Source organism: Poecilia reticulata, chromosome 18, assembly GCF_904066995.2.
Source record: "Poecilia reticulata chromosome 18, P_reticulata-male-v2, whole genome shotgun sequence".
NCBI classification, from domain to species: domain Eukaryota; kingdom Metazoa; phylum Chordata; class Actinopteri; order Cyprinodontiformes; family Poeciliidae; genus Poecilia; species Poecilia reticulata.
In genome coordinates this window covers 18,710,037-18,723,152 of record NC_088847.1, presented here as the reverse complement: position 1 = coordinate 18,723,152, position 13,116 = coordinate 18,710,037, and the positions used below count along the sequence as shown (strand labels likewise).

The 13,116-nt window shown below is 40.5% G+C and overlaps 2 protein-coding genes across 4 annotated transcripts in view; one reads left to right on the top strand and one right to left on the bottom strand.

Moving 5' to 3' along the window:
- The window catches only part of pcxb (pyruvate carboxylase b), a 392,212-nt gene that overhangs the window by 224,890 nt on the left and 154,206 nt on the right, over nt 1–13,116 (top strand). The gene's annotated exons all lie outside the window — the stretch shown is intronic.
- The window catches only part of LOC103480729 (leucine-rich repeat and fibronectin type-III domain-containing protein 4), a 52,273-nt gene that overhangs the window by 4,443 nt on the left and 34,714 nt on the right, over nt 1–13,116 (bottom strand). The window lies entirely within an intron of this gene.

Here is a 13,116-nt window from a genome sequence, read left to right as displayed (position 1 = left end):
GCAGAACAAGCATGTGTTTTTTTTTATGAGTATGTGTGGGAGACTGAAGCCCACCTCAAGCTCGTTGTTGCTGGTTTGAGTTTGTCCTCTGCAGCTTTAACCCTCTTGTGTGGGAAAAGTGGTTTTTTTGTTTGTTTGTATTTTTTTCCTCCTCCTCTGCTTTTGTCTCCATTTTTCTTGGCTTTCTCCTGCCACATCAAAGAGCTTATTTTGTATAATGTGTTTCTAGCCATTAAGTCTCTCCTCAGACTTGGAGTTACATCCCATAAATGCCATTTTGGATGACTCAGACGCTCAGGGAGCTTCTCCTTTAATACCCCCAGCCTAACTCTATTTAAAATGCATTCAAAATAAAGACAGAGGACAGCAGCAGATTTCCTTCGCTTTTAAATTGGGTGTAATTACCTTCACGTAATCAAGTTTTACAAATGAAACCGGTCTGATTGACGCTTCTCATACATATTTATGTTGGTCTTGATGGGATGATGGGATTTGATGTTTAATAATGCAGTGTAGCTGGGAAATCAGAGGCGCCTACTTTCAGGCACGCTGCAGGGCAGATGCATGGATTTTAGGCTCTGGAACGAATATCGATCTCTCCTGCGGCTTCAAACCTGAAAATGTCTTAAGCTGGTACGAAAGGTAGAAACTATCTACGTCGTGTTCAAATAGTTTTTCCAGAAAGTCTGAAATGGCTGCTGTCTAAAAACAGATGACACTGATAAAAGATTAAACTAAAACTGCAATGTTGTTTTGAGTTCAGTGGACAGCATGACAGGCAGGGTTTCTAATCAATCTGGATTTATAGTTCTAGATCAGTATGAAAAATAAAATTAAAGGGAATATTTGTATTTTCAGACTCCAACCAGACACCATTGTCCAAAAACGTTATCAAACTAAACTTCTTCAGTCCTTTTAACTATCTATGATCCAAGTTTCAAATCTCCGCCTGGATATTTATGCTTATTTTAATTGTGCTTTAAATGTCCTGTGAGTAAATATATATAAATATATATTTGCCCATTTATCCAAACAACTGGATCTTTAAATATCTAGCCTTTAAGTACGCAGTTATTTTCACAATTTACCGTCTCTTAAAAGAATGATCCTCAGATTAATTTCACTCCCTGCTACGGCGGGGGTGAAATTACCGTAATAATCTGATATTGGCTGCAAAGTGCAACGTCTCCTCTTTCAGAAACAGTTGGAATTTTTCAGATAGCGCAACGTGTGGCGGAATTACAGTACTGCGCATTTGGGCCGACGCGTTCAGTATGGAAGGGTTAAACATTTAGATGTCTCCAGACCAACACACCTGAAAACAATTTACTGAATTACCTGAATGTTGTCAGGTTTTGCAAACTTCTGCTAATCTCTAAACTATTTGATTTGTCTGTGTGAAATCAAGACTCGTCTGAAGGCTGCAGGACGCCTGCCAGGCCTCTGATTTATCTTTGTTTTCATATTTAAAGCATCAATCAAAGTATACTTATAGTACAACTTTTCAATCGTGCTTTAATAAATGGGTCAAATATTTTCTGAAAACTAATTTTAAGAATGCAGAGAAACCAACATTTCTTATGTTGCCATAGATTCCCTCTTTGTGGAGCCACAAATTTACTCAACCACTTGGTGAAAGCTCATTATTTGGTTTTGCAGTGTGCCAATTTCCCTGAAAGCATATCTACTTCCAGTCTCTAAACACCAAACCCTCATAAGAAATCCTCAGAAGATGAGATGCGTTTTTCTTTCAAAGAGGAAACACTGACCTGAAAATCAGCTTCCCGGATCAAAGCAGACATTTAAAACTAAACATGAAGACAAGGCAATGCCTTTGAAAAGATGTGCGTGTTTTAAATGAGGAAATGCAGTAGCTGGTTTGTCAAAACAGCACTGGTAAAAGTGGCTCTTGTTCCATTTTCTTAGATTAATTAGTTCCCTCAACTCTGCCTCTACACAAAGACCTTTTGTTCTTCAAATCGTCTGGCAGCTCTGTGGAACAACGGACACCAATTACACTGGGAAGCCCAAAACATCAGAGGAGTAACTAATATTAGCAGGGAAAATAGAGCACAGACTCGGTTATGCTTTTAGAAGTTGTCAAGTCATGGAGGTACCGTCTCATGTGTCATGCTTAGGAAAACTCAAACTGAGAGACTTTAGGGCAATCAGTCGGTCTAGAGGATCGAGTTTCCACTGGAAAGCCCAGTGGTGGAGAGACCGAGCGCTCTTGGTTTTCCAACAAGAAGAGACCGAAGTGAGAGTGCTGCTGCCTCTGTTTATTCTAAAACGTCAGTGGTGTCTGTTCATCCAGAACCTTTATGCGAGTGTAACTTACCCATGATACTTAACCCTCCCTTATTTGATCACTGACAGGTGTGATGGGCTGAAAGGGCAAAGCTTTTAGCGTAAAGTTGCACCAATCGAGGCTTTACTGGCCAGTATAGATTTATGGTTTTCTTTGAGGCCCAAGCTGCCAGTTCGAGTTTTGACTGATTCCAATCACCTTTCCACAGACGATAAAAAACATCGGCCTTAAGGGGAAAAAATAATGCTGCATATTCCATGGTAGAGATAGTGGAGTCGAATTCACCAAAACTTAAGTTATTGCAGATTTATTGCCTTTTATGCAATAAAGCATTTGTCCACATTTGATTTTCATAGCAGGACCTGTCTGCAGGTTTACCAGACTGGCATCAGATTTTAGTAGCTGTAGGATTTCCCTTTTACTACAAGCTATTTCTCTAGCGAATGCTAGATTTGCATTTACCCAGAATGCCCTATGCTATCATCCGCTGGTCTACGGTCCGCTTGGCATTTACATACATTTCTGACCACACCAAGTTCACTTCAACTGAACTGAGACCTAGGTTTTTAGGTGAACCAGAGTTCGATTACGCATTCACATCTCCTCAAGCGAATTGGACTTTCTGGACAGATGGACTAGAGTTTGATTAAAGTGGACTAAAGAGGGCTGATGTGAATTCACCGTAAGGAAAGTCTGGTTTCTCAGGATCTCATTGAAAAGAGTTTAAGCCATATGAATGGTGCCGCTTTAAATATTTGTTTGGCAAAATGCAATGTTTTAAAATCTTGTTGTGGTTTGATGCCTCTACCTGAATGTCCTAAGTTTGCCCCAACATTCAGTGAAAGCAATAATGAAAGTTTCAAACAACTGCTACAAAAACAACAGCACCCAGGTTGCCAATAAATTAAGAGTGGATTGTAATTCCTAACATTTTCACCCTTATTTATCTTTTATTCATCAGATTAAAAAAAAAATCCTTTTGTAATCCAACAACATATAGCATCTGACTACATTTCCTTGACATCTTGTTCCCCAGTCTCTCTCTCTCTCTCTCTCTCTCTCTCTCTCTCTCTCTCTCTCTCTCTCTCTCTCTCTCTCTCTCTCTCTCTCTCTCTCTCTCTCTCTCTCTCTCTCTCTCTCTGTGTCTCTATTGAAAGACTCAATTTCTGCTTGTTCTAAATGCTCTGGCAATTCTCACTGGTCTCTTCCTGACCTCCAAGCTTCTCTTCATTTTAGTCACTGTGCTATATCTCTATTAGCCTGAGCAGCAGCCATGGTGCGTGATTCAGCATCCAAGGTCACTCTGGCTCTGTTTGTCTTCCCTCTGCTCTTCTATATCATTTCCTATAAGTGTCCCCAGTCCTTTCTCATCCTTCGCTTTATCTTATCGCCTTGTCTTGTGTTTGCTTTGCATCCTCCCTCCATCGTCGCCACATATTTCACATCGTCTTCTTCTTTTATGAGGTTGTGAATCACTCCTCTGCTAACGTTTTGTTAACCTGTATACTGGCAATGACAAATGTAGGGATTTTCATGGAAATATACATGAAAGTGATGCATCTTTGATGAGCCGATTTGTTTTCGTGCAGCCATGTTGTGTGCATACACACCCTGGACAAAAGGAAATGATACTCAACTAAATCCTAAGAGCACGTCGTGATAATGTCGCCTTTTGTTGGAAATCAGATTAAGCAATTTATTTAAATGCTTGTGGCAGATTTTATTGTTCTCTTAACCTACACAGAGTGATCTGATGCTGAGTTTCAAATTGCTGTTTGGTTAAAACCGACAAAAAAGGCATGCACCATGGAAGAGAGTCTGTTTTGTTGTTGAAGATGGTGAGTGATTATCTGAATCCAGGAAGAAGAGGAAGAGAGTTAAAGCCAAGGAAATGAAGGGGGATGTTTTGGCTCGTCTCTCTCCTCCTCCGGTATTCTCCTCACTATCGGAGCCGAGTCTGGTGGTCTGACACCTGACAGGACCAGGCCACAGAGGAGAGGGGAGAGAGAGCAAGTCTAGGAGGAACAACAAAGCAATTATCTCCTCGTCTGGCTGACATCTATACCGCTCCTGTTTCCTTTTCCTCATGTCACTTCCTTTGTCCGTTTACCCTTTCCTCTCTTTTTGGGGTCTTGATTTGTTGAACTGCTAAATGTTTCATTGGCTGTCTTCCTTGATTTAGCCTGTAGAGATCTTCTGTTTTTCTTCATCTGTCCAGACGTCAGTCTTTTATACCTCATTTTGGGAGGTCTTTTACTTCTCCCCCGTCTATTCGGTTCTTTCTGATCCAATGTCCACTCTGGCTTTTTTTCCACTCTTGGGGAAGATCGATATTGTGAAAAGTTCCTTTGGTTTAAAGTCTATTTTTTAAGGAGATACCAGAGAAAGTGCTGTGGTGACTGTTTCTTTTACTCAGCTGTATAAATCAGAGTAACTTCGCCCCTCCTCTACGTGTTGCTCTGCACTGTCGGTAAGCTGAAAGCTTCTTCACTTCTCTCTCTTATACAACACAAGCAAATTCAATTGATTGGTTATTCCAGTTATACACCGATTAGGCAGATTCAACCCCTAAGGTTTTGCTGTGCTCCAGTGAACAGCAGATCATTTAAATCTTTCATACCTTAAGTGTTGCCTGCTTAGTCTCCAAAGTATTCAGGTTTGAAACAGTGCCTGTATCTGCATGAGTACATTTGGAATCTGCTTTGAAAACTAAACATTTAAAATGACTGAAGTCAATCTGCTGCACGGAAATGTGGTCTAGTGAATCCAATAAGTATCCATCTTGTAGCTTATTTTGGTTTGAGTAGGTGTCAAGTTTTCATGAGTCAACAGGTCCAATTATCCCCAAAACAAATGCAACAAGAGTGGAGTGTTGATGATATACAGTTGAATCAAATTAGACGATTCAACTGTATTGTCTAATTTGAGATGATACAAATTAGACGATACAAAAGCTGGTAGACTGGTGACGGGCCATGGTGTGGAGTGGAGTTTTGATAATATACAGTTGAATCAAATTAGACGACCATTTATCTCAACAGTTCATGAAAATACTTGCCTCCAAAAACACCATGGTCCGTCACCGTCCGTCACCAGTCTACCACTTTTTGTCACTTTGGACTCTTTCTGACAGATGCTGACCAGGAAAACTCCACACATCTGCAGTTTTGGAAATGCTTTGGACCAGAGTAGCAGCAGATAAAATTTGGTCTTCATTAAACTCACTCCAATCCTTATGCTTGCCCATGATAATCCGTGTTATTCACTTTCTGTCGTAACGATATGCCTGATTGGCGTCAGTCTATTTTTTTCTTAGACTTTTGTGCATATAGCTAAAAGAAAAAAATCTTTTTACTCTGAGTAAACCGGCTCATCACTAATCCTGATAAATTTTTGTGTCACCACTCAAGGCCTGATTTAGTTCTTGATTCTCATCTTTTCCTGAGCCATATTATTCCTGATCTTTAATGTTTCTTTAAAATTAAACCATCCTTCTTCTCCTTTCTGATTTTACATTTTAATGCAACCTGACATGTAGATGAGAACTGGCTGTCTCCATTTCCCTGTCATCTTAAGCTTTTGATTTGAGTCGACACATTTATTCATAAAATAATTTAACACTTAATTACATCTACCTATAGGATCCGTCTCACCACAGCTTGGACCCCTTCCCTGCTCTCATTTCCCCCAGTTGTTTTTCTGCTTGTCTTCGTTTCCCTTTTGCATCGTTGTCTCTGCATGCCTCGGCTCCCCCCCCACCGTTTTATCTCTCCGACACATCTCCGTCAATCCTTGCCTCGGCAGATGCACTTATCGTGTTTCCTGCATAATTTCTTGTTCTTGTTTCCAGGCTCATGCCCGGCTAAATAGGGAAGCTCGTATCCGAATCCCCAGTGGTATTACATTGGATGCTATGGGGTGTTGTATGTCACAGGAGACGAAACAGAAGGCTGCAGCAATGAAGGGAAACTTGAACATGCCAAGACGCTTTGCAAATATGTGCATTTTTAGTACATTAATAACCTCACGCATTACTCTGAGTGCCAAATATTAGTTTGCTGTTGTATAATTAGCAGCAGAAAATGAGTGCATTGCATTTCATGTAATTTTCAGGTTCTATTTCCTTCAATGCCCTCCCCTCCTGTGACTCATTAGCCTTGTTCTCCACCGTCTAGCTCTCAGCATGCTCCTTTTCTGTGCATGTCAAACTTTCTACCTGCTCTTTTTAATTGTGCGTCCCTCTTTATTTTAAGTCTGAACCAATGTGCTCATTATTTCATAAACTCTGCATGATTCCTCCTCCAACTTCCCCTTTCTCGTCGGCGCTCTGATCGTTCCCGTTGCCGTTAAATTGTGTCCCGAACTCGGCACTTTTGAGTTCTCCACAGGAAGGTTGATCCCCGTTGAGACCTGGGAGGAACTGGATGGAAGTGGGTTTTAAAGCCAAGTCAAAATTTGACTTTCCAGCCTTGAACTGCTCTTTTTGGCGGATTGTTCTTATAAATTGATTCAGATCTTATTTCCCAAGGGGTTTGGAGGAGAATATCCATACTTAAAAAACATGAGTACAATAGAAAGCAACAGAGTGCATCTTTATATATGGGATATTATACACAAAGGGGTTGGAGTCGGTGGCACATACAGTAAACTTTAATGCGTTTCCCAGAATGTGGCTTTGCAGCACAATATTGCTATGAAGTGGAGGAATATGCCTGTTTTGGGTGAACTCTAAGTAGCTCTTCATTGCTATTGTCCTGATCTAAAAGTAAAAGCGTTGAGTCCTAAGTTTCAAATCTCCGCCTGGATATTTTTGCTTATCTTAATTGAACGCAGTTCTTTAAATCTCCTGCGAGTAAAAATGTATTTGCCCATGTATCCATAAAAACTGGATCTTTCAACATCTAGCAAGTTCTTTTCGCAATTTACCACCTATTGTAATCACTCCCTGTGATTATGGCGGGGGTGAAATTACCGTAATAACCTGCAATTGGCTGGAAAGCGCAACGCCTCCCCTTTCAGAAACCGTTGGGATTTTTCAGATAACGCAACGTGTGGCAGAAATACGGTAAAGCAAATCTGGCTGACAAGTTTGGTCTTGAAGGGTTAAACCTTTGTCCTGCGCCTTGCAGCTATTTAGTTGAGATAGATTATAATAAATGACATTAATCACCTGCTAAAGCATTTATAAAATATCAAGGACTTTAATGCAATGACAGATGAAGCATTTTGCAATTTGGGCACGTTTTGCTTTTTACCCCCTTGGTTCTCATGCACCATGTAACTAGGAAAACATATCCCGCACATATGAAGCACTGAAGCCTTCAAAACCAGCTAGGTCTGCCCCCCTCCACTATTTTAATCATCTGTATAGATTCACTGAGGGACACTTAAACAGATTTCCATTTAACCAGGGGATTGCCATCTGTTCTCTTGCTGACCAAGGACCACCAAGGTGTGGTGCTGTAACATTGTGGCAGAGCTCCAGGAGGGGAAGCTCAGGTGCCATCATTGAGGGTGGAGGGGTGACGGGGTGAACGACGTCCACCTGGCACTGTCACAGATGCCATCAGAATTACACAATCCAGGCTAAAACGAAGGCTGGAGTCGTGTGGAAAGAGGCTGACCTTTAAAAGTGATTAAATCTGCCACTCACAGCGTGCTCTGCTATGCTCTGCAGTCTGCGTAACTCTTAGCGTTCTCGTTTTGCTCAAACTATCTTGCCACTCGCTTTTGTTCCTTGCTTTCCGTTATGAAACCCTCTGTTTTCTCCACTTTCTCCCAGTGCCTCGGGCATCCGTTGCTCAATTCAGATGGGTTGAGTTTCTTTTGCCACATTCTAAAGCAGAAACAACACAGCAATATCTCTATAAATCTGTTTCAGAAAGCTTTCAGTCCTATTCTTTCCATTTCAATTCATAAGCCAGTCTTCCTTTCATCGACTTCTGTTTTTCCTGGTTTACCAGCTGTTGTGTAATGCTGCAGTTGGCTCTTACACGTCATTGATGGGAGATAAATCTATACTGTAAATCCCCTCCGGCATTGTAGTGGGCTTGGTTTCGTTTTAATGGTCCCCACTTTGATTTCCTCTTTATCTGTTCAGACTGATTTTCCTATTTTCTTCTGCTTTGTCAATCCCTTTGTCTAATCCCCAGTTTAAAAGTTGAGCTGTATTTTCGATTCATCTCTGAAGTTTGTGTCTTAATACAAACTTCCAGTCCGTCACCCCATCTTCTGTTGTTGAGGAATATAAGTATGTTAATAGTTGGAAGTTATGTGGATTGTGGATTTCTGCTCAACTATTAACATACTTTGAATTCCTCCATACTGTCTGTCTCGTTAGTGGCAGCTACTGTTTAATCTGTTTCCTGTGAAATGGTCCTGTAACATAATGTTGTAAAGCTTTAGGAGGGGTAATATATTTCGTACTTGAAGCCAGGTGTTTTTGGATGCTTGCCTAACGCCATGCATGTCTTCCTGCTTGTTCCGATTTAAAACCTGACCTCTTGTTTTATGCCTTAGTGCACAGCAGAAACCAAATAAACATCATTTTAAGACAGTTCAGCACATATCCTCCCATTAAAGAGCTGATTTTTGTTTTAGTAGCTGCAGTGTTGTGTGCAGAATTAATATGTCAGCTGTTTTCATCCAGTCGTTCACCATAGTGCTCTTTACAGCAAGCTAGCAGTTTTTCTATCGCTCTTTTAAGTGCACAGTAAATTTGTTATGTTGTTTATAAGAACCAATAACAGACCAGACGACTTCCTGAGCAGACGGACCATGCTATCGATAATGCTAGCACCCTTGTGTGCACCAGCATGTGTGCACCAGCACTGTTTTCAACGTGACTGCAAATGGAGGATGTTCAAATTCAAGGTTTGGATCTTTTGGAGGATCCAACCAATCTGGTCAACGTAGGTTTGGTTCTTCAGCGACTAAAGAAACCAGCCTAAGACTGGAAGTGAGCAGCAATGAAACTGGACGAGCTAGCCTTCAGAGTTATCCCTTACCTCGGTGTGTGATCTGTTGACTAGCAACCGTTAGTGCTGAACACCAGCTGGTAAAAATGGAACTCAGTCTTTAATTGTAATAAAAAAATTTTTTTACAAAAAATACTCAAAAACATGTCTTTACACTTGTATTTAAAACTGTACAAGTATAAGTATGGACAACAGGCTTATGCTAATGCTAGCAAAAATCTTGCTAGCACTTTGCTGATTAGAACGCACTAATTTTTATTACATTAGTTTGCTAATGTTATCTCTGCTACTATTATGCTACTGGTAGCATGCTAATGTTATTAGCAAGAAAAATAACATTATTTAGACATTCAAGTCTTTTAGACCCATTAATTTGCAATGCACTCACCCTAAAGTAATCGTTGTGCACACCACTTAGAAAAGCAGAAGTGGATTAAAACTCTGAACCTCAACGTTAATCTGTGTGCTACGACGTGACATCATGCATGATGTCTTTCAAACTGCCTCTGACAAAGCAGAAAGGAGACAGTCAAAATGGAAACAGAGCTTCTTTGCAACACTCATCCATCTCTTCCTCTGTAACAAGAGCAGTTGTTTGGTGGGCTCTAAGACAAGATAAATGTATCATCATATACCAGGGGTGGGCAACTCCAGGCCTCCAGAGCCGGTCTCCTGCAACTTTTCGATGCGTCTCAACTTCAACACACCTGAGTCAAATAATGAGGTTGTTAGCAGGACTCTGGAGAACCTGACTGCACTGAGGAGGTGATTCAGCTGTTGGATTCAAGTGTGTTGAACCAGGGAGACATTTAAGAGATGCAGGACACCGGCCCTCCACGACCAGGATTGCCCACCCCTGTCATATACTGTAGCATTTGCAGCTTTCTGCAGAAAACATAGCCTTCATCCTGCTACTTTGAAAACTCTGGGGGTTTTTCTAGTTAAATCTCAGATCCCCCCTTTACCAAACTTAAATATCTGCTCTGTTTGAATTGTCTTGACTCGCCATGTTTATCCCTTCCTGGCCATTTTGGTTTTCTTTCTCTTCAAACTGTATGTTTGAGGCATCACTTCACATAAAGCCCAAAGCTGGCTCCTTTAAAGTCTTTACTTGACACGTCTTTGTCTTTAAGAGGTAAACTCAGCCTGGGGAGACACGATTCAACAAATACCTGCTCAACACACATCCTTTGTGGATTTTTAGCTTTTTGCCAAACCTGAAAGTTAAAAGCTTGTGAGACAACTGAGGAAGCAAATTACAGGCACGAGACTTTAATGAAAAAGTGTTTACAAATGTTGAGGTCGTTTGCTAATTATCAGAATTCATGAGCATTTTTCAAGGTCATGTTCCACAATCAATTTTATAGCCTTTGTTTGCAATTTAGTAAAATGTTTGCTCATTATTTCCATATGTTGACCTTTAATTTGCATTGCTTTGGTGTAACCTAACCAGCTTGCTAATGACCTACTGGGGGCTTGTAAAGAGTCATTACATTTTAGGATTTCTGATTAACTGCAGTCATGATAAAACATATATAGACCTTTTGTGTTCATGCTGAGCTTTTACTTTTCAGAAAATAATGAAAATTCTGGTCTTTACCAGGTTGTGTAGTTTTAATCAAACGAGTTTACAACAGAATTCTTGAAGACGCTGCATGTGGCGTCTCCATCAATTTATCCCAACGCTTTGGAACCGCATTTAGCAGCAATAAACTGTAACTCTCTATAGCTGCTAAACAAATCCATGTAATCACTCCTCCACCATTGTGCGTGACCAGGTAGAATAACGTTTTTGTGGCAATGTGCTGTGAGATTTCCTCCAATCACGGATTGGTCCAAACGTCAGTGATTTGGTCTGTCCAGATGACAATGTTTCAGAAGTGCTGCGGTTCGGTTTGAAGCAACGTCTCAAAACCTAAATCGTGGTGCTATTTTCTTTTTCAAGAGACGAGGCTTTCTCCTGTCAGCTGTAACAAGCTATACTTGTTGAGTGTTTCGCTAATTGCTCTGTCAAAAACTTTAACATCTAAAAGGCAAACTGAAGCCTGCAGAGTCTGAGATGGAGCTCTTGGGGTGTTTTGTAACTCCTCTGAGCCATACAATCTAAGAAAATTGCTTCAGTGAGACTGGAAGTTGTCATAAATGTGCTCAACTTGTTAATAATCTTTCTCACTGTAAAACAATGGACTTTGAATGGTTTCAAAATGGACTTATAACTCTTCACTGATTTATTAAGCAGCAGAAATTGCTTGTGGAAGGTGATGGTTGACCTTCGTCCACCTGGGCGTTGTTGGCACACACCTGTATTTTTCAGACTTTCACACAGGCTGCTATTCTTACTCCTAGGCATGATTGTTGTTTAATAAATGACATGGAGGAGTCTGTTTTTTCACCCCAGCACATTAAATTTTGAATAATTTTAGAAACTGGAGAAGGCCTGATAATTTTTATTTTGTCTCCATAAATAAAACCCAATAATTTAACGATTTCGTTATACTTTGTTTTTCGTTTAGTTCAGCTCGTCTGAGGCATTTTTGGCTTTTTAGGGCTGCATATTGATTGTTTTTCCATGTTTATCCTTTAAAATAGTGTTTTTGGAGATAATGGACTTGTAGTTAAAAAAAAGTCAAACCTTTAAAAGGTAAGCTTCCTTTTAATTTAGGGGAATGATTACAGTATTTGGCAAGGGATTTGAAGTCTTTCATTCAATTTATTCTACCTGACGTTGTTTCACGTGTCTCTGGAAGGCTCATATTTATCATTGGTTTGTTTTAATGCCACATTTCATGTGGACATGTTTGCCTCCACTCTCTCCCCAGTGGACGTGCTTTTATTGCCCCATTACTTATCTGCTTTTATCCTATTAAGCGACTCAACGTTTTCTTTTCTTTTTTTCCCCTCCTTAAAGATGCTTCACATCTTCTGGCATCTTTTATTTCCAGTTCAAACCCTACTTCTTCACCTTGGTTTTTGTCATCTGTTCACACCTTTTCTTTTTGTGAGTCTATTTTAGGAGGTTGCATTTAAATCTCCCTTTTTCTATCTTCATTTTCTTGGTTTGTCCTGAAGGAGCATTTTGGGTCCACCTCCTCTCTCTTTCCCCTCGGTCCCTGTCAGTTTGTCTTCTGTCACCCATCCCTTCCTTATCTCAGACTCTCCTAAGGTGATTTGAGCGCAGCCTGTCATCTATCTTCCCTCACTCCCTCAGTCTCTCTTCTCCTCCCCCTGAGATCTCACAGCCTTCATTTTTACCTCATATTCACCTGACTGTCCCTTCTGACTCTAATTATAGCTCTTCCATTTATTTTTATATTCCCAATCAATTCACTGTGTTGTCTGCCCTCCTCCAGTCATGCAGTTGCCACCTCATGCCCCTTTCTCAGTACTGCTTTCTGCTTAATGCCTTCTTTATAACACCTAAGGGGAGCGACAGTGAATACCTCTAATGGTGCCAGTTGAAATCCAGAAAATGAATGGTGTTGGTCTCGCCCCTCCTCGCTGCCTCAGCTGCTGTTTCCCCACTAACAACGGTTCCATCAGTTTAAAGTTTCATCAGGCTCTGCTTGTAAATTCAGAGGCAGTAAACTCGGAGCACGGACATAATTCATGAACTTGGAAGTGGTATTGAACATGTAAGTACACCAAATAGCTAGAAGCCACTCTATAAATTTAGGTGCTTGTTTCCTTCACCCTCCTGAGTCAGATCTTGGTTCTGTCTTTCTGTTTAGCTCTAGATTTTGGATTGCAAGGTTGGCAATTTTTAAACTAAATATATTTAGATTTTAAATTAAAAAAAAGTTAGACTGGCATCCAGTTAGTTTTCAACACATT